Below are 25,655 nucleotides of genomic sequence, written 5' to 3'. Positions count from 1 at the left end.
CCCACAACAACATGCATGCCAATGTAGGTGCCGTCAATTCCAAAGAAAGATTCTCCTCCGGGTAGCCAGGCTGGAGGGTGAAATAGAGGAGCGTGTGAAGCTCATGGTTGATAAACACTTAAAAGCCCGCCGGCTTTGAGATGTACCCTGTTTGTTTGCCCCTTTTTCAATCCTTTTGTTGGTGGGTGGGAATAGGGTGTTGGGGTTTACACATTGCATTGGACTTGGAAATTTGGTTGGGGTTAGGGGAGACGGGTAGGGACAGCTGTGGGGTAAGATTTAATATATATTTTATTTTTGTATCATCTTTATTTATATTATTTTAAAATAAACGATAAACGAGACACAAAGTTATTATCAAAAGAAAAGTTCATTTGCGTTTCTTGGGGGGGTGGAGGGGGGATTGTTTCACCAAATAATGTACGTTGTGCAACATCGCAAGGTTTAATTGGCCATGCAGGTCGGCGGACAGTGCTTTCTAATAAAAAATATATTGCCCACATCTTTAACATGCAGACGGATAGATGCGGTAAACCCTCACCGAGTTATATTTGTAGTATTAGAAGAACTACCAGTCTGTCTTGCGTTATACCTCACAGCAAAGTTATCTTACCTGTGATTGCTGATGATGATTTTATGATGAAGTGTGGCACTGCAAGGGCTGCATTTGTTTCCCAAGACAATGGAGAAGAATCTGTGGTTCCGAACTTCTGTGATAGTACTAGTAGTAGACAGACCCTGCCAGTAGCATTTTGAGACAAAAAGAAAGAGGCAGTCATTTGCGTGACAGACAATGTGGGGGTAGTATAAGTAAGTACAGTACATTACACGACTGACCCAATATTGCAACTGCTAAACTGAAACAAAACAATGGTTTTGGGGACTGGAAACTAAGTGCAAGAGAAGATAAGAAGTTCAACTGTAGTTGTAGTACTCACGGCAACGTCAAACTTTTCTAAATCATAAACCCAAACAATTACGCCAATTCATTAGATGTATTCGTTGTTTGATGGTAATGGTAAATTATTTGGCATTATACACAGAGCTTGATTTGGGAAGCCGAAGAAGATCCTGGCCATGCCTTGTTGACTTTTCACTATTGTTGCTGTCACCACATCTGCCCCAGCAAGTGCGTGATCAAATTGTTGGTGTATATTTAATGTAAGAAACATCACACCTCAATGAAACCACGCAGCCCAGGGGAAGAGGGTTAGGGTTTGTTGAATGGATGGGTACGGGGGTTTTGGGGAAGGTTTGAGAAAGAAAAACAGTACGCATGGAGACAACAAAAGCAAAACAATGAAGACGATGATTTATGATGTTGATCCACTAGCCAATGAATGTAAGGAATAAACGTAAGAAAAGGACACGCTGAATATCATTCTTGGTTTCCCGCCATCCAATTGCTTGATGATGAGGATTAGTGGTAAGGGTGAGTTGATGCTCATAGTATAATAGCAGCGGGTGAAAAACGTCCAGCCTGAAAAAGAAAAGGCAAATACAAAAGAATGTGAATGACCTAAACAAATTGTAATACAGTAAAGATAAAAAAAATACTACAAGAGGACTAGCCGTATGAGAGGACTTTCAGACTGAGGCGGCTTGGATACAATATGTATAAGTCTACTAGTTGCACATCATTATTAATGTAGAAGTACAAAAAAAGACAGGAGCCAGCACAGAACAGGCCCACGACGACGACACAGGGTCGCCCGTAATACAAACTGCGTTTCCCTAAAAATTTCACAGAGCCACAGGAAGGGGAATAAAAAAGCAACCTAGCATTTACAAAATTAATCAACAAAATCAATGCGTCATTCTCAGTCATCAATCATACCACTATTGTACTCTACCACTGCACAGTGCACACACATGTAGTAGCCTGGGTCTACTGTGCTGTGCCTCTTATTTGTATTTATTACCTTGTATTCCACTCCAAGAAACATCGTACATCAATCAGCTCAGATCCAACTGCCTGACAGCAAAGATATGGTGGTCACCATCATTATCAGGTGTGGCACGTCAAGTCCAACAGAAACATCAACTCAGTCTGTAGTGAGTGACTACGATAAATTAAGTCCTGACTGCATCTGTGTAGTAGTAGGAACACAAGTGCGTAAATAATTTATATTATTAAATAACATGGAAAAATTGGCTATCACGTGAGTCTGAAGTTACTAGTATACTTCAACTCCATGCACATTTGCTCAGAGTCAGCAAAACAATTCATCCAATGCAATGCATGGCATCATTCATTTAATATACCTGTCTTGCTCTTCTCTTTCACTGTCAGATGATTGATCACAGATGCTGCCGAGCCTTTTAAAAGTAATGCGAGTCACAACAAGTTGACTTCAGTTGTGGATGCCTGCTCAAGTTTCTTTTGACACTGAAGAGTTGTCTATGAATGCCTGCTCAAGTTTCTTTTGACACTGAAGAGTCGTCTATGAATGCCTGCAGACAGAGGTGGTAGCCTTAAGACTCAGTAAGGCAGTGATGAGTTGCAGATTCCAAATGAAATAGAGGATGGCTGTAGTCATGTACATTACACTTGTTATGGAGGGACTGTTAGAGGCTACATTATTGTTATTGTACTATACTCCATCTACAACATCCAATGTATGGCTGGCAAGATGGAATTGTAACTATTGACTTGAGTGGGAGTCAAGAAGATGGAGCAAGACTCTGAGGAGTGCAGTCAACATGGAACATAAATGCACAGGCGTTCAACTCCAGGAGGTAAATAAAAAGATACAGTGCAAATAAATGCACAGGCGTGCAATCCAGTAGGTACATAAAAAGAATCAGTGGAGGGGATGGATTTGGTTGTGGTTTTTATTAGCAGTTTTGCACCAGAAAGCCATTGTTAATAAGAAAATAAATAACACAAATAAAGGAAGGGAGAAAGTAACAATTTAAAAGCCTATTTGTCAGGGAAGAGGAGCTCGTCCTCAAACTCAGGGGGTTCAGACAGAAGTATGTCATGTAACACAGTAGTGATGATGTCTTCGGACTCGCTTTCTTCATCCAGCTCTGATTCACGTACAGTATAGTCTGGTGCTATGAAGTGTTGATTCATTTTTATCATTGTCAGCCTCTCCGCGCTTTTGGGGGAGAGACTGGTCTTTTTCGATGTCACAATGGCACCAGCAGCACTGAAAACCCGCTCAGAAGGGACACTGGCTACAGGACAAGCCAGATACTTTATCGCCAGCCTGCTCAGCACTGGCCACTGTCTCCTTCTTTCATACCAATAGACCAATGGGCTTTGCTCCATGAACACCTCTGTTGTGTCATCCAGATAGGCCTGAACCATCCGCTCAGTGTTCATTGGTGCTCGGCTTTGCTGGTCCTCTTTCCCCTTTGCAACAGCAACGGACTTACCCATCCCATTTTGTAGAAAAAAAGCAGTTATGCTTTTGGTTGTGTCTGCTGAATCAGATCGTGTAGGTGCTGCTTTTGGTACTGTTGGTGCCTGCTGGGAAGCAGACGCACTGCTCTCACGCTCTGATGAACTTGCCTCAGGAGGATGGCCTGGAGTACTTTGACTGTCCTGGGCTGGCACTGGCAGGCCTTTAAGTAACAGCCGTTCGGTTTCTAAATCATTAGCTTCCACAGCTATGGAAGTTTTGTAATTGGCAACATCCCTATCTGAAAAAGGAATTACTGCGCTACTGCTGACAAACAATTTGTACCATGGATCCAACATTGTTGCAGTTATGTAATGTTGATCTGACACAATCATTTGAAGCCTTGCATTTACAGATAAGCGGTTGGCTAAGGCCTTGGCCAAGGTACATGCATCAACTTTTTCTTCGTCACCTTCGTATCTTTCACAGACCTCCTTCAGCTGTTGCTCGAGCATGTACAACAATGGGATGGCTTGGCCCATAGTACAGTCCTCCCTGCTAACTGCACGTGTGAAGACCTCAAAAGGTTGTAGCATCTCTGTCAAGCATTTAATGATGTCCCACTGCCACATCTCAACGGTCAGGGTTTTAAGATTAACAGTAGGATCCCCTAATCTTCTTGACATGACATAAGCATTCAGTGGTATGTACTGCTCAAAGAGACGCTCAAGCATGAAATAAGTAGAGTTCCAACGTGTTGGGACCTCCTGGATCAGTGCTTTGACTGGCAATCTATGCTCACGCTGAATGACGCGTAGCAGCTTCCGTGCTTTAAAAGAATGGTTAAAATTCGTGCATATTCTTCTGCAGATGGTCAGTATGTTGCTGACTTTGGCTGACTTTGGCTTCAGTTTTCAGAAAGTCTTGCACTACTAAGTTAATGCAGTGTGCCAAACAGGGTACCCTGAAATAATGTCCTTCTCTCATTGCCTTCACTACATTACTGCCATTGTCGGTGGCAACAAAACCAATCTTAAGGCCTCTTGGTTGCAGCCATTCAAAGACCTTGCTGTTAAACTCAGACACAATGTTTTCAGCAGTATGATTTTTCTCCATACCAAACATGGCTACAGTTGCATGTCTGCGAGTATCATTAAAAATCCCAGCAACGTCAAGGCCTGAAGTTAACTTGTCTTTAACACCTGCAAAAGAGATCCAGTGTGCGGTGATGCACATGTAATCTGCTGTGGCTTCGCGACTGCTCCACATGTCTGTTGTCAGGTGGATACAATGGACAACACTCTAGGCTTTCCCAATCAATTCCAGCACGTTGTGGTGTAGTGCTGGAATAGCAACTCTTGCAAAATAGTAGCGACTGGGAACGTCCCATTTTGGGGAGAGTGTTGCCACTAATTCCCGAAATCCCACTGCCTCAACAAATGAAAATGGGAGAAGGTCGAGTGCCAACATTTTCGCAAGTTTCGCATTGTACAAACGTGCTATTGGGTGGTTCCGCTCGTACTTTCCCTCCTGCCTAAACATGCTAGTAATGGTACGCTGCTTGGTATTTATTTCTGTTATGCTAGACGGACCACCTTTCAACGTAGACTTTGCACTCCTTGGTGTCTCCGGCTGACTCTGGTGCCACTGAGAAGTTGCTGATGCGGAGGATGTGGACTGCACCACTCCAGTGCTGGTGACAGGGCTCATTTGTATACCACTCCCAGATAGAAGGTCATTGTCTCCCTCTTCTTCCTCCTGGTCAACCATGAGTGGACCTTGTAGTACTGTATCCCCACCAACACCAGTGCTGACATTTTTTAAGCTTGCAAGGTGGTTCTCCCACTGGATTACGTGTGTTTTTTTCAAATGGGTCGTTTGGCCTCCAGTACCATAGTTTGTACCAATCTTACCACGACTAACATTGGTATGACAAATGGTGCATATAGCAATGTTCTCCTGATGGGGGTGAACCGTAAAAAAATCCCACACTGGTGAGGTAAACTTTTGTCTCCTGCCATAGGAAGAGGACCCACTTCCAATGCCGGATGAACTGGAGGATTTTTGTTGAATTTCCCTATGTGACAGCTCAGTACTAGTACTGCCACTACCTCCTTCTGTTGAGGTGGCGCTTGTGCTGGATGTCGGACGCTGCCGGGCCTTCGCTGATGAAAAAATGGGAGCTGGTGTTACTTTGGGTGCTGAGTGTGTAGGAGTTATACGTGCTACCTGCTCATCACTAATCGCAGCCCTTCTGGATAGGGTGAAAATGTTGGTCTCTACATCCTCTGCACCAGGAATAACTCTCGTGATGATAACAGTGTCAGACCCATCTTTATCACCAGCAGTATCCTGCTCACCTACATCGACCTCCATTTCAAGCCTTGGCGGATCCTTCCTTTTTCCTAGCCTAGTCTTGGGATGTCTCTCCTTTGAATGCTCAGATACTTTTGGATGCCACTCCTCATCAAGGTCATCTGAAGGGATGCTTGGCGAAGAAGTCGATGCACTGCCACCACTAAACCTCCTTTTCCTTGGTAAATTGAAAGACAATAGATCACCTCCAGAAGTGGCTTCCTCTTCTTCTTCCTCGGAATGAGGCTCTACTTCCTGAACTGCCCCGACTTCAGGAGGAACAACTACTACTATTGCGTGCGGAGATGGTGGTTGTTGTTCTTGAGGAAGTACTATAGCGGGCTGTGGTTCTTCAACAACTACTATTGTGGGATTTGGTTGTTGTTGTTGAACAACTATTGCGGGCGGTGCTTGTGGTTGTTCAACAACTATTGCGGGAAGTGGTTGTGGTTGTTGAACATCTACTGCTGGCGGTGGTTGTTGAGCACTTTCATCTTGCAAGGATTGTGTACTACTTTGAGACAGCGATAAGTTTAGTTCAGGCTCGGTATCACTGCTTTGTAACACTAGGCTTGCTACCTCTTCGACCCTCATGTGCTTGGCCCTGGGTTGGTGGCTTGCCCCCGTTAATGCGGATGTGCTGGCCCCAGTTTGCACCCCGGACACCGCTGCTGCAGGCGTACCTTTTGGGGGCCCAAAAAAGGTTTTGGGGTCCATACCACACTTAAGTGACACTTCCTTCTTCTGTACCTTCTTCTCAGCAACTTTCTTGGTGGTGGAGGACCTGGTACCTGCTTTCTTAGGGCCCATCTTCTTCTGATGTCAGCACACAGCAGCACTCAGTAGCACAAATTGCAGAGATGTGTGGTCAGATGAGTCACACACCACACATGGCGTACAACTGAAGGACGTCCATCTGGCAGTAGAATGGGCGATGCATGAAAACAACCTGCACCTCCTCAGTCTTTCTTTGTGCACCTACAAGCAAAGAAGACAGAACAAAATCAGTCAAACAAGCAGTAAGCCAACATGAACAATTGAAAGACACACACACAGGCCAATGTATAGAACACAAAACAGAAGACTAATACTACCAGCACCACAGCTCCCAGCCACATGAAGTCCAGAAAGAACCAATAAAGTCAAGCGGGCCTATATACCAATATGGACAGAAAAAGGAGGATGCCTGCTACACATGACAGGTTAATGCAAGGAATAAAAAAAATACCCCATGGCTAAGAGGTTGGAAACCTACACCGCAAAGAAACATACAAGGCATAACATTATTACACACACAAAAAGTTACCTACACCCCTGCCCACACAACACATTTGGGAATGCAATGCCATACACACATGCACTAATGATGTTAATTGAATAGACCAAATAGAAACAGCTACATAGAGCAGCCCCGCTAACTACTACCTCTGGGACTCTGGCCTACTGTCAGATCAGACCAAAAGCAGGGAGGCCAATGATAAATGCACAAAGGAAGTACCTACAAAATGGCCGCCACCACATGGCCTGTCCACCAACAACAACACAGCAGAATCATCACAAAGGAAGTACACACAAAAATGGCCCCCACCACATGGCCTGGCCACCAACAACAACATGGCAGAATTATCACAAAGGAAGTACACACAAAATGGCCACCACCACATGGCCTGGCCACCCACAACAACATGAAAAGAAAGAGAAGATAGACAATAAATGCCTATGGCAAAGGGACAATGCTTAGCTTCACAAAATGGACACACCACCACCCAAATTGGTCACCCCACCCATAAACAAGAAATCATTACATAGAGGACAGAAAGAAACTGGAAGAGGTCCATGCTCCAATAAGACAAAACTACAACCAAATGACACATAAATGAGGACTTTTTGTAGCACAAGAAACACATTAAACATTTTCGAGGAACTTTTATGCAACTCGGGACATATTGTTCGCGAGAATGAAAAATCGGCGTGTTCGGCAGCGTGAATTGAATGAAACGTCGTTATCGCGTTCCCGAGCCAGTACATTGAGCGCGCGAACAAGACAAAAAATGTAAGGTCGCGTGTCCACACTGTGCGACGTTACCAAAAGTACGCGAGCTGTATTCTTAAGGTTACCTACTGGCAGGGAGTGCCCTATTAGTTACACACAAGCAACCAAAAGCTGAAAGTACCAACATAAAAAAAATGTGAAGCAATCCAAAGCCATATACGATGTAATTAAAGATACAGCACAAAAAGAGTTGATTAACTTTAATGCACCTATGGCTGTGAGTAGTAGTACCTTTGCCCTACTGCCAGAATAGTCAAAAACTTTGGATGCCTATGGCAAAAGCACAAAGGAAGGACACACAAAATGGCCGCCACCATAGGGCCTGGCCACCCACAACAACATGGAAAATTCACAAAGGATGTATACCCAAAATGGCCTCCACCACATGGCCTGGCCACCAACAACGTGGCAAAATCAGTCACAAAGGAAGCATACACAAAATGGCCGCCACCACATGGCCTGTCCACCAACAACAACATGGCAGAATCATCACAAAGGAAGTACACACAAAATGGCCACCACCACATGGCCTGGCCACCCACAACAACATGAAAAGAAAGAGAAGACAGACAATAAATGCCTATGGCAAAGGGACAATGCTTAGCTTCACAAAATGGACACACCACTGCCCAAATTGGTCACTCCACCCATAAACAAGAAATCATTACATAGAGGACAGAAAGAAACTGGAAGAGGTCCATGCTCCAATAAGACAAAACTACAACCAAATGACACATAAATGAGGACTTTTTGTAGCACAAGAAACACATTAAACATTTTCGAGGAACTTTTTTGCAACTCGGGACATATTGTTCGCGAGAATGCAAAATGGGCGTGTTCGGCAGCGCGAATTGAATGAAACGTCGTTATCGCGTTCCCGAGCCAGTACATTGAGCGCGCGAACAAGACAAAAAATGTAAGGTCACGTTCTCACACTGTGCAAAGTTACCAAAACTACCCAAGCTGTATTCCTAGGGTTACCTAATGGCAGAAATTGACAGATTAGTTAAACACACCCAAAACCTGGATATACCCCACACATAAAAATAAGATTTTCTAAATCAAACCAAGCCATCCATGATTTTCTAATTAAGGGTACACCACAAAAACAGTTGATTAACTTTCATGACCCTATGACTAGTACCTCTGGCCTACTGGCAGAGTAGGCCACAAGGTTGGAGGCCTATGGCAAGAGCAAAGTGGCTGGGAATCATAAAATGGCCGCCAACACATGGCCAGGCCAACCACAGAAAGTTAATACAATGAACTCAAGCATGCCTACACACTAACTACATGGAGTACTAGGGTCAGCTATTGGCTTAAAAAAAATAAAAAAACATTTAAATTACACAAACAGAAATTCCACAACAGTCATTGGTATTGCATAATGACCATAATCCAATGCCAGCCATGATGTTTGTTTACAAACTTGAATAAAAATGTAAACACAGACCACAGAATTATGATTTTACCCATGGGTACCTCTCTATGTAGCCTGGATGAAATTTAAAAAGAAATACAAGTTGGGACCTAATAAAAGTACAGGCCCCCATCAATAATTTAAATCCAGGAATGAATACTGTAGTTAAAAAAATCTCAAATCAAACAAACACAAGTCTACAACATCATACTCACTCATACATTACTGAAACTTACTTGAAAAAGAGAATTCCAAATCCAAAAGTCCTCAATAAAATCCAAGAAAAAGCAGTAATGCAGCCAACACACACAGAAAGTGATCCTTCCAGCTCAAAATCCAAATGAAAGTGAGCACCTCATCGACAAAGCACTGGGAGGAGCCTGGTGGACAGGAACAGGAAGTTATAAACTCAAGAGCCCTTCCTCCTTAATCTTCAAAAATAGAGTAGAAACAAAAAGAGGACTCCTTCCCCCCCAAAAAATACAGCCAAAGGTACAACTTTAAGGGGTTTCTCACTTTTTGGCCAACCAAAATGGTAATTTATTATTATGGTTTAACTTTTAACATGCTCGGGAGTTATTCTGTGCAAGATTGCAGGTTCTGCGTGTTCGGCAACTCGATCTTACGAACAAGCATCCTCGCGCGTCCTTATGACGCTATCGCGCATCCAAATGACGTTATTGCGTTCGCACAGTCGCACGGAATGGTGCGGGAGGGTTTACAAACATGGTGGCACACGCGACAGGGAAAAAGCGAACGCAGAACCAAGGTAAGCCATTGCCGCGCACGCGATAATGTTATTCAGCGCGCGAGAACTACGCTACACACCGGATCGAAGGAGTAATCGACAGCTACGCGTACTCCGCGGAACGCGGAGTTGACGAAACTTCGCAAACTCCGCGAACGGAGCGTAGTTCTTCGCCCAGGGTTAATATATAGTAAAACAGGTAGTTTGATAGTGACAGAAGGAGATAGCCAATAAGTCAGATATATAGTCACATCTGTCATGTATCTAATAGTAATGAAGATACTTTCATAATCAGTCAGAAAGAAGTCAGGTACTTATGCAATCAGGCAAACACTAGTGAGGCAGTCATCAAATCAGTTATTAAGTATCCATTGAGTAATTTAATTAGCTGCACACTACACATGTACTCTTGCAATTAAGCAGGCAGAATGTATGTAATCATTCTACTATAGAGTCACTACTTATACATTTATCTAATCATCCAGACAGTAAACATTTACTTATGCAATAACTATGTAGCTATAACTCTGCAGCCATATACAGCTGCAGTCATCTAAGCATACACTTACATCAAATGCAGTCATTGAAATAAAGAGACACATGCTTGAACTCATGCAAGCACTCATGTACTACTCATGCATTCCTCAAATTACATAGAGAATACTACTGTAGTTAACTTGGTGTTCATCCATTAGCTATGTACTCATTTAATTACTGAGGGAATATTCTTGCACTAATAACATCACACCAGCAGTACACTTACTTGCATCTAAACTCTAAAGGTTTAACAATGGAGACATGCGATCACTCACACACTAGTCATGCACCTGTGTAATCAGCTAGACATTTCTGATGTACTCATTGAATTATCCAGGCACTACCCATGTAGTTAACTAAACACCCAGGCATTACCTGTTACTGAACCAAAAACACATGGGCAGCAGGCAAGTGGTCATGTAATCACTGAAACATTACTCATGCAATGATCCTATCTGCTAGGTGCTATGCATGTACTTAAACAATCCTGTAGGCACTATCCATGCACTCTATAAATCATGTGTATACTAGCTATACACTCCTGCAATCAGCCAGACACTAAAGTTGCACTCATTTAATCACCCAACGATTATGTATGCATGTATTAAATTATTGAGCCATTAGTTATGCATTTATCTAATCATTCAGACACTACTCATGCACTCATGCAAACACCCAGATAGTAGTGAAATACTCATGTAAACGAGCAGGCAGTAAATATGCAGATATGGAACGATCCATGGAGTTCTGATATACTAAGGGAAAAATCTATGCAGTACCCGTATCCACAAAGAATCACTTAGGTACTATGTATGTATCAATTCAATCATCGAGGGAGTATTTATGTATTCAACCACAAATACAGATGTATACAAGTTTTACTGAAGAATATGTAGTCCTTTAGAACAATCTGGTGAATTGTATATGCAAGGTGTGACATACTCTTTGGATGTAGTTGGAAGAATGAGGGAGGTTTTTGCACAGTGCACAGCTATATGCACTGTTTACCAAAATTTAACTCTGATACATTTGAGTAGAACACTACTGAGATAGTAAATGGACCACTAACATAGTGATAGAGGGGCATTTAATAGCTCTTATGCTGTGCTCTGTTTTTGTATTAATGCTGTTGAGATACTGCATGAACTTGTACACTTGGGGCTAAATTTAGAAGAAAGTAATACAGTGTGGTGCTGCAAGCCATTTGCCTGAGCCATTCTGCATTACTTTCAATGCACAGGGATGTGGTATATGTATGACAATATGATGGATGCCACAGCTATCCTCTGTGCTACCACAGAGTTGGCTGCCATGCACCAACAGAGGCTCCCTTGCTCTATGGTGCAAGCGTGCCTATGTAGTGGGGGTGATTGTTTTTGTGCTGTGAGGGACACCTTCCTGTACAAAAACAATCACAAGATGTATTTCCCTCTTTGTATGTTAGCTACATACCTACATGCATACAAATAGGAACAAATGAGGAGAAAGAAAAGTACTTCTCCTTGTTGTATCTCTCTATACCTCCCCTGGGGAGGTGTAGGATTCTGACGCATTGCCAGATTTACAAATTGTTTTAAATTTGGCTTTGTGGCAGAAACCATGGATGTTGAATGGGAACACCCACAGCAACACCCATGGCATGCTTCTTTAACGCAAAGTGCTACCTGAAAAGAGCCTGTATCTATAAGGCCATGAAAAGCTATGTAGAGTGGCTTTACATGACTTTGTAAATATGGAGCAACACATTCCGGCACTGTGTCAAAAAAGACGCTCTGTTTATGCAACTTTGTAAATTTGCCTCTGTGCCATGATGTCCCTCAAATTGGGGTGACCTATCACCCCAAATCCAGGGGCACAGCCAATTCTGTCCTTGCAAATACTTCCTTTTTGTAATTTTCCATGATACTCCTATGTACTGCGTAAGTTATCCACTCTTCTTTTCTTAACACTGCTCACACCTGCATGCGAGGAAAGCAATTTTCATAGGTTTCTCATGTTCAACATGGGTCATCCAAACCTCTTATTGAGAACACATACAAGCGCTGAGTTCTTTGAAAGCAATTTATTAAAACCCAATGCATTTCGGGCCTCTAAGGGCCCTTCATCAGGGGCAACTGAAAATAACAATAAAATCGTACATTATATACTGGTCACTAATGCAATTACATCCTCCCTTTAAAAAATAACTTAACAATTAAATTGCTCTACTCTCCTCGATAATTAACTTAAAATAAAAATTAGCTTTCACAAAAACATTCAGCAATATGTTAAAAAGAAACCACAGTTGTTTCTGGCTGCCCTCAATATTTTCACATTTCCATAAGACTCTATTTCTCCCAGTTAGTAACTTACATGTGTTAACAGCAGTCTTAACCCTTCTCCCTTCCTCGACCTTCATATATAAATCACCCTTCACACCCTCGTTCTTTTCTACACCCCAGACTTCAAACCACACCAATTCATAGCAACCCTCGTTTATGCGTCTGACTACTCTTTCCTACACTCCTGCTCTCTACTCATCTGTTTCCATCTTCACACCACCCACAAACTACCCCCCATTCTTTCTCAATCACCAGGATATTTCTGCAACTTCAATCCGTCAGACGCCCCTCTGTTCACCCGTTGCTACCCATAAATCTCCCCCTCACATACCTGGTTTCTGACAACCATCCTCCACTTTCTTTCACCAAAAAGTTTTTTCCTTTCCCTTGCTGCAATCCGAATTTAAACACAACCCACACATCCGGTAACAACCCTCATTAACCACATGGTTTTCACCTGAACCTTACTTAATCTCCAGAGCCTACCTGAGAGACTGCGCCTCCCATAATGCACCCCAAACTGCATCATATCACATTGCTGCATTCCGAGTGAGACCAATTTAACAATATGTCCATGCATTTTTAAATTTGATACCACATGCAAAATTCATGGTTTGTCCAATGTCACTTATCCAAACTTCTGTATGCTTCTGATGCTTCGAAAATAAACTTGCTTCTTGAATTAGGTGTTCCGCCTCGCATGAGCAAAACAACGTGTTTTCCAATATGTCCACTTTTAATGTCTTAAGCCATGTGGGTGCGAACCCAGAGGGCATTGAACCAATATAACTATCATACATAAGCAGGTTGCACTCCTCAATTTTCACTATGTTTCACTTAATTTTGACCTAGAAGTTCATCTTTGCGTGCTTAACACTGGTGACGTGCCTAGCCCAAACTGCACGCTGTTTGGGTTTGTTATATTGAAGTAAGTGCATCTAGTAGTACTTTGTACGTTAATCTGTAGATTTAAAACTAAAACATAACATAAACACTGCTTTTTTATATTACGTGCAACTCACTAGTAAAGTAGTCGGTAGAATAGCTAGGATAAATATTAAAATACAAATTTTTTGTTTACTGAACAATATCTACATAACTACACACAGTGGCAATGCCTACTAAATCTCGGACAAAAAAATAACAGAAGCAACTACAGCATGGTTTTTATGTTCAGGCCCATACAGGCCACATTTATTTGTCTGAAACACAGCGTTAAGCCTACAACCTCTTGTAGAGGCCGGCCGCGTTTGCAATAGTTCTTGTGCTTGCGTATCAACTGGAGCCGGCTCAAAGCCTTAACACAGCGCCATGCCTACAACTCTCTCGAGTGAGCCGGCCGCGTGGCTTATTGGGGAGTAAACAGAAGCTCATCACACGCAGGCATACGCCCGCTATGCATGGGAGGTAGGTAGCAGGCAACTAGCCCAACTGTAATAAACAGCCCAACAGGGCACAACCGTCTCAGAACGAGACGAGGGCCAGAGTGGCAAGTAGGAAGAAAGAAAGTAGTCGGAGCAAGGGAATCTGTGGGTAGGGAGTAGAGAGAGGGGAGGGGATAGTGGCTGTGGGTGGCGTGTCAGGGGGCAAAGCGGGGGGGTGTGCGCGGCAGCGGGGGACACTGTAAGGTGCCTAACACTCAAGGACACAGCCTGGCAGGACCCACAGGGACAATGGCGTCCTCGAGGAGGCGTAACGTGCGGAGCCCAGGGGGCATGTATCGCGCATGTTGTACAGAGCAAAGGTATCGCACTAGGGGTTTCCAAACTGCTGTAAAGCATGTGTCTCTCAGCTGTAGCCTTGCCGTGAGCAGTTCCAGCGCCAGTACCTGCCAAAGGCGTACAAACCAGGATGCTATGGGCGGCGCTTCAGTTCGTTTCCAGTACAAGGCTATGAGTTGCTTAGCCGCACCTAGCATGTGGAGTGTGAGTATCCAATCGCTGCGGGTAAGTGCCTTAAGTGTGCTAGGGTGAATGCCAAGTAGTATTGTGGACACTTCTTCAGGTATGGGGAAACCCAGCACCCCTCTGATATGGCTAAGTACCTTCTTCCAAAAGATTGCCAGAGTTGGGCACGCCCACCATATATGCACAAAGTCACCAGTCGCAGAGCTACATCTCCAGCACATCGGCGAGACCCTAGGGAACATTTTGCTAAGAGCGGAGTGTAGTACCATTGGGTGAGCAGTTTATAGGCATTTTCCTGCTGCGGGACACTGCAGTAGATTTTGGGTATATCGCGCCACAGCCTGCTCCACTGGGAGGGCTCGATGTCCGCTCCTGCCGTCAGTTGCCATTGCTTCTGGTATGGGTGCACGGGAATTGACTTAGGGTGTTGTAGTATGTGATATTTTTGCGAAATTAGCCTCTTCAGCCCTCCGAGAGAACACGCCAGCTTTTCGAAGGGAGTGAAGGCCCTGGTGGCCGCCTGGTATACTTCGTCGCCCGCAGTCCAGTGACGTAGCTGGGTGCGCTGGAAACCAGCCGACGGTGGGAGCCTGAACTCTTCTTTGCAGTCCTCCCAGGTCTTGGGTAAGCCCCCGAGGAAGAGGTCCCCAATGACTCTGCAGTCTCCCTGCGTCCACTCATCAAACGCACGGGTTCCGTGGGCCGGAGGGAATTGCGAATGTCCCGCTATCGGCGTGTGCGGAGACGGGAACGTTGTGAGGCCCCTAGACACAGCAACATTGTCCCATATGTCCAGGACCGTTCTTGTAGGGACTGCTATGTAGGCACTCCTGGAGCGCGCTGCCCGCGGAAGCCACGGTAGATCCCATATAGTGTGTCCCGTGACCGCCCGGTCCATGTGGAACCAGTGCTTGTCACTTGCACGTGCACCCCACTCCACTACGAAGCGCAGGTGCGCTGCCCAATAGTAATGAACCAAGTTGGGATATGCCAGGCCGCCCCTGTCCCTCGGCTCCATAAGGATTTTCTGCGACAACCGGGGGCGTTTCCCGCCCCAGATGAAGGAAGTGATCTCTTGCTGGAGGCTCCGGATGCAGTGAAGCGGAATCGGGGTGGGCAGACACTGAAAAACGTACAAAATTTTTGGCAGGATCGACATTTTGACCGCGTTCAGGCGCCCCAGCCAGGAGATCATCAGAGGCCTCCACCTCCGGAGGTCCTCCAGCACCGCTTTACGACACTCCATCCAGTTGACCGAAGACCAGGATTCCAGGTGGGGGGTTAGTGTGAGACCCAGGTATTTGATTTGGCTTTCTGCCCACTGGTAGGGCACCGCCTCCTTCAGCGGCTGGAGCTCATCCGCGGGTATAGTGAGGTTGAGCACCCAGGACTTGTTATGATTTATTTTGAGGCCCGATGCCTGCTCATACAGCAGCATGGTTTTTAGAAATGATTTACAATATGGGCATTATGCAGAAAAAGTGGTGAAAGGAAAAAGAGCTACTGGTAAGAGTAAAAAGGCATTTCTTAACCCCTTGCGTGCTTCAGACGGCCCCCGGCCATTCGACATCACAGTGAGCACATGCAGAGGACGGGAAGGGCTGTCCGAACCCCACCCAGTCATTTATTTGCCCCAACCACAAGGGAATTTGCGCATCGTGCAAGGAGTTAAAAGTATATGGACACATTTGCAAAGATTACAAAATAAAGAAAATCAATTTATGCCTATGAGAAAAAATAAGAGTAGACAATTTTTACATTGCAAGAACTGAATGGCTTGTAAAAAACATGGACATATGTTAAGCAGGAGACAGAAGCTGTTTAAGGAAATCAGAGCCAGAATGTTTCTTAGTAGAGTGGTTATAAACCTACAAAGAACTATGAACAAGTTTAGAAAAATGAGAGATGCAGTGAAACAGAAAGAACAAGTAGTTCATAAGGCTTTTGCTTTGAAGAGGAAGCTTTTAATTTTGATTCAAAATAGAATGAAGACTCTTGACAAATAAGTGTTGTGCATGAAGAGACTAAACCAGAAGAAAATATTATTGAATAGAAGTAACTTTTGTATAGGTTTTAATGGAGAATGGATGCATACTTCTAGTACAGAGCCTTTCTTAAATGAAGAAAGCTATCTCCAGGATAAAAGATTAGTTGATGCTATTGATGAAAGCAGACGATGTTATGAAATAGGTGATGGTACCTAGAAATTTAGAAGAAGTTATTGCAGAAGAGGTACAAGGGAGGTGTAGTAAGGCCCCTGTACACAAATGGAATTGTAGTAATATTTGTAGTATTATACAGCAATCCCTTGATTTATTATGGACATTCCTATGAATATTTCCGAGGTGTTAAAAACACAAAATAAGTGCTTTACAAGGTTTTGAATCCTTGAAAGCTGAGAAAGTGTATACATTTGCAGGGGCACTCATTGGCTTATTTATCAAAGAAAGTATGGCAAAGCACCTTCCATCATTTTAGGACATTAGCTGTACACCACTCAACAATACAAACTTTATTTAGGAGGCTGTATTATGTGAAAACTCCTGTTTTATGTTTAGGAGAAATTAATTGGGCACTATTGTATGGTACTGTGACAGAGGTAGAAACGGTTTGTGATGCTGTGCAGATGTGTTTCTTTGTCCAGAACAGAACTGTAATGAACTGGAAGAGTTGATAACATGAGGAGTTGTAAAACAGGACACAGGTACTACAGTTGATAGTTTTGAAGAAGAAATTTAAAAATTTAAGACTGAATAAAGTCTACTACATCTATACTCAGCTGCACGTATTTGCACAGGCCACTCGTCATACCTGCCACCTACTTCAGTAGGAAAAAGATGTGGGAAACACTGAGCTTCTAAACTTTTTTCCCACACACTTAATTTAGCTAAATTTGCTTCCCTTATTCGAAACAGCTCAGTGGCATCACAAATAACCTCTTTAGAATGCAAAGGGTGGATGCTATAGTATTCAAAAATGTCTTCTGTCCTGGACTGATCCATCTACTCCATCTGACCTGTTGATGGAAATGTCTGCTCCTCCACAGTGTGATATCTTGCAGGCTTTCTAAATTTCTATAGTAAGCATTGTGTTGTATGAGATATAAAGTAGCATTTTTAACTTTGGTAACATACTAACTCCTGCCATATCTTCTACTTTTTCTTGGTAGGCACACCATTTACAAGAATTATTAGTCCTTCCTCTAAATGTCTATCTACCCCTACTGTTTCAATGTCTTTCTTGACATCTAATGACAAATACGCTATTCTACCTTTTAGATGATTTTGCAGGTCTGTTAGGGGTAACTTGACTGTCTTGAAATATAATTTAATAAACCTAATGCATTCCAGAGTGGCACTATTGAATATTGGTATTGGTGTCATGGTGAACTCAAGCTCAAGTGCCAGAGAGCTGTGTTGCAGAGAGGTGGGCAGAGGGCATGCCCCTTTTTACAACACTGCAACGTAGCTCTGTGGTGCTTACTGGAGGTACCTAGTGGGCTAGGTGCCCCCAGGGACCCTCAGGATTGAAGAGGAGTTTATTCCTCAACTTAAAACCTGCCACAGGGTGTGTTTGCACACATGTCAACTCAGGCCCCACCCCCTCCCTTCACCACTGTTCAAACAAGCCCCGTGGTCTGTTTTAAGTTGGGGGATTAATTCCCCTTGAATCCTGAGGGTCCCTGGGGTGCCACTAGCCCACCAGCTACCTCCATTAAGCGCCATAGAGCTGCGTTGCTGAGAGGTGTAAAAAGGGGTGTGGCCTCAGAACACCTCTCTACAACGCTACCCCCTGGCGTATACTGGAGGTTTCTGGGGGCTAGTTGGCCCCCAGGGACCCCCAGTATTCAAGGGGTATTCGTTCTCCAACTGCAATCAAGCCAGGGGGCGCATTTGCAGAGTGCTGCAAGGAAGGGGTGTGGCCTCCGGTGCAATGGCGGTCTTTCAAATATTTTTTTTAAGAAGGCGGGCTGTGTGGCCCCCTTCTTTTTCTAATTTATTGACCCTGGGGACCCCATCACCCAGGGCCTACCCCCTTAATTTTTTTTATTTTAAAACAATTTAGTAGGGGCCGTGTGGCCCCCCTCCCAAGGCCTAATCGATCCCGGGTACCCCATCTCCCGGGCATGGCCTTATTTTTTTATAAAAAAATTATTTTGGAGGAGGGTTGCGTTGCCCCCCTCCACAGACCACTTAAGTCTCTGGGGACCCCATCCCCAAGGGCCGTCTTTTGTTTTTTTCATTTATATTTTGGGGAGGGGGGGCCACGTGGCCCCCTTCCCAGACACTTGTAGCCCAGGGGAACCCATCTCCCGGGGCTGGCCCTCTCTGTTGGTGACCGTGGAAGTTCATATTTGCGTGCTTAACACTGGTGACGTGCCTAGCCCAAACTGCAAGCTGTTTGGGTTTGTTATATTGAAGTAAGTGCATCTAGTAGTATTTTGTACGTTAATCTGTAGATTTAAAACTAAAACATAACATAAACACTGCTTTTTTATTATGTGCAACTCACTAGTAAAGAATTTGGTAGAATAGCTAGGATAAATATTAAAATATACATTTTTTGTTTACTGAACAATATCTACATAACTACACACAGTGGCAATGCCTACTAAAGCTCGGACAAAAAAATAACAGAAGCAACTACAGTATGGTTTTTAGAAATGATTTACAAAACGGGCATTATGCAGAAAAAGTGGTGAAAGGGAAAAGAGCTACTGGTAAGAGTAAAAAGGCATTTCTTAACCCTGTGCGTGCTTCAGACGGCCCCCGGCCATTCGACATCACAGTGAGCACATGCAGAGGACGGGAAGGGCTGTCCGAACCCCACCCACTCATTTATTTGCCCCAACCACAAGGGAATTTGCGCATCGTGCAAGGAGTTAAAAGTATATGGACACATTTGCAAAGATTACAAAATAAAGAAAATCAATTTATGCCTATGAGAAACAATAAGAGTAGACAATTTTTACATTGCAAGAACTGAATGGCTTGTAAAAAACATGGTTATATATGTTAAGCAGGAGACAGAAGCTGTTTAAGGAAATCAGAGCCAGAATGTTTCTTAGTAGAGTGGTTATAAACCTACAAAGAACTATGAACAAGTTTAGAAAAATGAGAGATGCAGTGAAACAGAAAGAACAAGTAGTAAGAGTACTTCATAAGGCTTTTGCTTTGAAGAGGAAGCTTTTAATTTTGATTCAAAATAGAATGAAGACTCTTGACAAATAAGTGTTGTGCATGAAGAGACTAAACCAGAAGAAAGGATTATTGAATAGAAGTAACTTTTGTATAGGTTTTAATGGAGAATGGATGCATACTTCTAGTACAGAGCCTTTCTTAAATGAAGAAAGCTATCTCCAGGATAAAATATTAGTTGATGCTACTGATGAAAGTGGACAATGTTATGAAATAGGTGATGGTACCTAGAAATTTAGAAGAGGTTATTGCACAAGAGGTACAAGGGAGGTGTAGTAAGGCCCCTGTATACAAATTGAATTGTAGTAATATTTGTAGTATTATACAGCAATCCCTTGATTTATTATGGACATTCCTATGAATTTTTCCGAGGTGTTAAAAACACAAAATAAGTGCTTTACAAGGTTTTGAATCCTTGCAAGCTGAGAAAGTGTACACATTTGCAGGGGCACTCATTGGCTTATTTATCAAAGAAAGTATGGCAAAGCACCTTCCATCATTTTAGGACATTAGCTGTACACCACTCAACAATGCAAACTTTATTTAGGAGGCTGTATTATGTGAAAACTCCTGTTTTATGTTTAGGAGAAATTAATAGGCACTTTTGTATGGTACTGTGACAGAGGTGGAAACGGTTTGTGATGCTGTGCAGATGTGTTTCTTTGTCCAGAACAGAACTGTAATGAACTGGAAGAGTTGATAACATGATGAGTTGTAAAACAGGACACAGGTACTACAATTGATAGTTTTGAAGAAGAAATTTACAAATTTAAGACTGAATAAATGCATAGAGAGGATGCTATAGTATTCAAAAATGTCTTCTGTCCTGGACTGATCCATCTACTCCATCTGACCTGTTGATGGAAATGTCTGCTCCTCCACAGTGTGATATCTTGCAGGCTTTCTAAATTTCTATAGTAAGCATTGTGTTGTATGAGATATAAAGTAGCATTTTTAACTTTGGTAACATACTAACTCCTGCCATATCTTCTACTTTTTCTTGGTAGGCACACCATTTACAAGAATTATTAGTCCTTCCTCTAAATATCTATCTACCCCTACTGTTTCAATGTCTTTCTTGACATCTAATGTGGTGTGTTTTAAGTTGGGGGATTAATTCCCCTTGAATCCTGGGGGTCCCTGGGGTGCCACTAGCCCACCAGCTACCTCCATTAAGCACCATAGAGCTGCGTTGCCGAGAGGTGTAAAAAGGGGTGTGGCCTCAGAACACCTCTCTACAACGCTACCCCCTGGCGTATACTGGAGGTTTCTGGGGGCTAGTTGGCCCCCAGGGACCCCCAGTATTCAAGGGGAATTCGTTCTTCAACTGCAATCAAGCCAGGGGGCACGTTTGCAGAGTGCTGCAAGGAGGGGGTGTGGCCTCCGGTGCAATGGCGGTCTTTCAAATATTTTTTTTAAGAAGGGGGGCTGTGTGGCCCCCCACCCAAGGCCTAATCGATCCCGGGTACCCCATCTCCCGGGCATGGCCTTATTTTTTTATAAAAAATTATTTTGGAGCAGGGTTGCGTTGCCCCCCTCCTCACACCACTTAAGTACCTGGGGACCCCATCCCCCAGGGCCGTCTTTTGTTTTTTTAATTTACATTTTGGGGAGGGGGGCCACGTTGCCCCCTTCCCAGACACTTGTAGCCCAGGGGAAGCCATCTCCCAGGGCTGGCCCTCTCTGTTGGGGACCGTGGGAAGGTCCCCAATCCCTCAATGGTCCCACCGGCTCCCCGTGTCCCTGGGGAGCCTGCATTGCTTTACCACATGGGGAGCTGGCAAGATGCAGCTTCCCGTGTGGAAAAGCAATTTGGTTTGCATTTTGAAAGAGAGCCGGTTTCCCAGCTCTCTTTCAAAATCCAAACCAAGTTTGCTATGGCAGGGTGGGAGTGGCTCCCACCCTTCCACATCAAACTACAGTGTCCCGGAGTGGGCACCCTGGGACACTGTAGGAGCCGGCCCTCAGGGGTGACGTTCCCCAGGGCCGGGGGGGTCCATCACAGACCCCCCCAATTTTACTACTTTGTGCCCCAGGGAGGTGGCGGTCCCAGGGCATGTGCGGGGGCTTGAGCCTCCCTCACAGGTTTTTTTTAACATATGGAAAATCAAGCCCCGGGGGTGGCGGTCCCCGGGGCTGCTGGGTGGGCTGTGAACCCCCTGCATATATTATTATAAAGCCCGGGGATGACAGTCCCCGAGACTTGGGGGGCTTTTGAGTCCCCCACCCATTCATTTTGTAGCCCCGGGGGTGGCGGTCCCAGGGGCTGGGGGGCCCTGCATTACATTAAATATAATTGCCCCCAGGACTTGGCCCCCCGGGGGCTAATTATTAAAGAAGCACTTCGGGTTTTTTTTTTCACTGCAGAATCCGTGCGCCTTACGCGGATTTTGCCAATTTAAAAAAAAATATAAACATTTGGGGGGGCCCTGGGGGTCGTTGTGGGACCCCCCCTAAGCAGGCCTAGGGGGTCAGGGTTTTTCTAACCTGCTTCCTTATTGCGTTTTGCGCCTTAGTTTTACTGATTTATTGTGCCTCGGTTCTACCGAGGCAGAAGATTGCTGCCAACACTTCCTGGTTTGGAGTGTTGAAAGCCAATTAGCATAAAGCCTGTGATCGGGAGGGTGCATGGATCCTGCGCGGCCAAATACATCACTATCTTTATTCCTTAATTTCTCAAAAACTACTAAACGGATTTACCCAATTTTTAAAAAGTTTGCTTTCTGAGCCAAGCAGTACCTTTTGAGCAATTTTTGCTATAACAGTGTCTAAAGTTTCCTATTGAAAAATGATTTTTTCAATACAAATTTTGGAATTTCTCAGGAACTACTGAACGGATTTAGACCATTTAAAAAAAAGGGCGCTTTCTGAATCAAGGGCTACCTTTTTACAAAATTTGGTGTAATTCCGTTCTGCAGTTAGGGTTGTAGCCGTGTCTAAAATTTCCTACGGGAAATAACATGGGGCCCACCCTTTTTTTATCGGCCCCCGCTTGACAAATCACCCCTAAACATTCAGGATAGGAGTGGACCAGCGCTGACCGTAAGTTTGGAAAATTTCACAAAGATTTGTCAACCGGCACCAAAGTTATTGCAAATAGAATGTATATTTGTAATGTATATATATATTCACTGAAAAAAACCATAGATTTCAGGGGTGTTATAGTTAGCTGGACTTTTCCCTCGAACAAAACCATTGAAATTCCTCCATTATAGTTAGTTCTACTAACTATAACTCGCGCGCCCGCAATCCACTGCTGATGATGTCACATACTACATTATTCATGACATGGTCAGTGACATCACTGATGACATCACTGATGGCATCTCAAATGACATCACTGATGACATCACTGATGACATCAGCCAGTGAATGTGGTTTGGTTCGATATTTAAATATGTATTATATATATATATATATATAGCAATCTGCATTGAAGAATGAGTGGATGTATAAATATCTAGAAGAGGATTTAGTAGCAGTGTGAATGGCTGTTTGAGTGACTAATTCATAGTGTTGGTTACTAGCTACATGAAAGTATATGTTAGATATTGATTAGGTAGGTGAGTATTTGTATGGGACAGTGAATGTGTGTGCGATTGGGAGGGGGGTGTGTGACTGTGCAAAGATGTGTGAATAGTTGATTCACTAGGTATATGAGGTTAGGAGTGCATGTAGAAACAGTTGTTTTGGTGGGTGAGTATGTTTATGACTGTGTTGATGAGCAAATATATCTCTTAGTGATACATGTGGAGCGAAGAGGAAAAAATAAAAGGCAGTGTATGTGACAGTTGTATATAAAAAACTATACATAAGAGTTAGTGATTGGGCAAATGACTGTATGGATGACTGTATACTTGTAATAGTGATTTTATAAGAGACTAAGTATGAGTTACTATCTTTATAAATAAATGAAGTAGTGTTTGTATAAGTGTGTAGCTGAGTAAATGTAAGTGTGATCAATAGTTTACATAAGTGAATGGGATGACAGTATAAGTGAGTAGGTTGTGTGCTTGTGTGTCAATGTTGCTAAAGGTGTATAAGTGCATTTGATAGTGTTCTATTGATTTGTAATATCTTGTATGAGTTAACTTATAGAGGAGTGTTTGGATGTGTATGTAGACCTAGGAATCCCTGAGTGGGTTTTTAGAAACTTGTATTGGTGTGTCAATGGTTTCGACAATGGTACTTTGTATTTTATACTAAGTGATTAAAGGTTATATTACTGTGTCATAAGGTGTATCAGATTGTCAAGTGGTTGATGTCATCAATATTATCAGTTATGTCATTTGAGATGTCATCAGTGAGGTCACTGACCATGTCATGAATGATGTAATATGTGACATCATCATCAGTGGATTGTGGGCGCGCCAGTTACGGAGGAATTGCAATGGTTTTGTACGAGTGAAATGTCCAGCTAACTATAACAACCCTGAAACCTATGGTTTTTTCAGTGAATTTTTAAGGTTTTTTAAATGCTAATTCCTAACTATAACATGTCTGAAACCTATGGTTTTTTCAGTGAATTTCAAAGGTTTTTTAAATGACAATTTTTAAATGTAGCATTAGTTATTTGTTGATACTGATTTTCTATTTTTTTTAACTATTTATTTTTACATATTCTATTTTTTAAATTACATTACATATTTTTAATATGAATGGAAAAAAATGTTTTTTTAAATATTGAAACTGAAATTTCTTTTGTTTTATAATTTTATTTTAATATATATATATTATTTTCTTTTCAAAAATGTTTGGGGGAGTTGCGCACCCAAAGCGTACCCTTCTCTATTACTGTGCGGAACCTAGCCGCCATTTTCGAAATGTTGTGAAGGATCCACGTAGGGTTTGCGACAGGGGCATATTTTCGTGCGCAATTGCTATGCGACCGATACGCAACTCCTTCTCCAGTGCATTTGTGACACATGCGCATTACTGTACGCGACGCTTGCGCAGTTACGAGTTCAGCATGATGTCATATACGTGTTGGACACGGTGGGTGTGCAACTCCCGCGAAATTTTTTATTGTCTAAAATGATATATATATGTCTTTAATATACATATTAGGGCAAGTACTTATCTAAGCTATTCATAAAAATGATATATTTTTGCTTGTAATAAACTTATATTACTTTTAAATGCATAGTGGACGCAACCATGTTACCTCAGGCAGTGGGAAAGATCTCGGTCATGTAGCTGTGTTGTCCCCCCCTGGAAGAGAAAGCGGAGTGGGCTGGTCCAACGTATGCCACTGCAGCGTAGGAGTATGAATAAATAGGCTGGGGCTCTGGCCGTGGTTTACTAGTGGGAAGACCAAAGCATCTGCCAGAGCGGCAGCCCTCACTCGGCCACGTGGCTGCTGCCATGACTGTGAGCCACTATGCCACAAGAATGACTAAACTCCTGTTAATTTCTACTTCAAAACCTTCACATTTAAAACTGTAATATGCTCTCTTGTTGGGGCCAGCCTTGGTAAAGGGTACCCTACACAGAAAAGGAGATCCCTACTGCACTATCAAGAAGGCTTGGGTGTGGGAGGCGGTGCCGGGGCCGCTCTGACCCACATCATCAGCCTCAACAGTATGAAAATGCTTGTACTTATACAAACACCCCCTGCGAACTCAGCAGCACAGCAATGCAGACTTATGTCTGTACAGACTACTGCCTTCGATCTACACTACAAACAGCAGGGTTCACAGCTTGAATTCAGCCTTTATTTATTAATTGCACAGAGAACTGTGCTCTATGTCCTCGAATTTTGTGAAG

The sequence above is a fragment of the Lissotriton vulgaris genome, chromosome 10 (assembly GCF_964263255.1).
Source record: "Lissotriton vulgaris chromosome 10, aLisVul1.2, whole genome shotgun sequence".
Classification (NCBI taxonomy): Eukaryota; Metazoa; Chordata; class Amphibia; order Caudata; family Salamandridae; genus Lissotriton; species Lissotriton vulgaris.
This window is presented reverse-complemented; position numbering follows the sequence as displayed.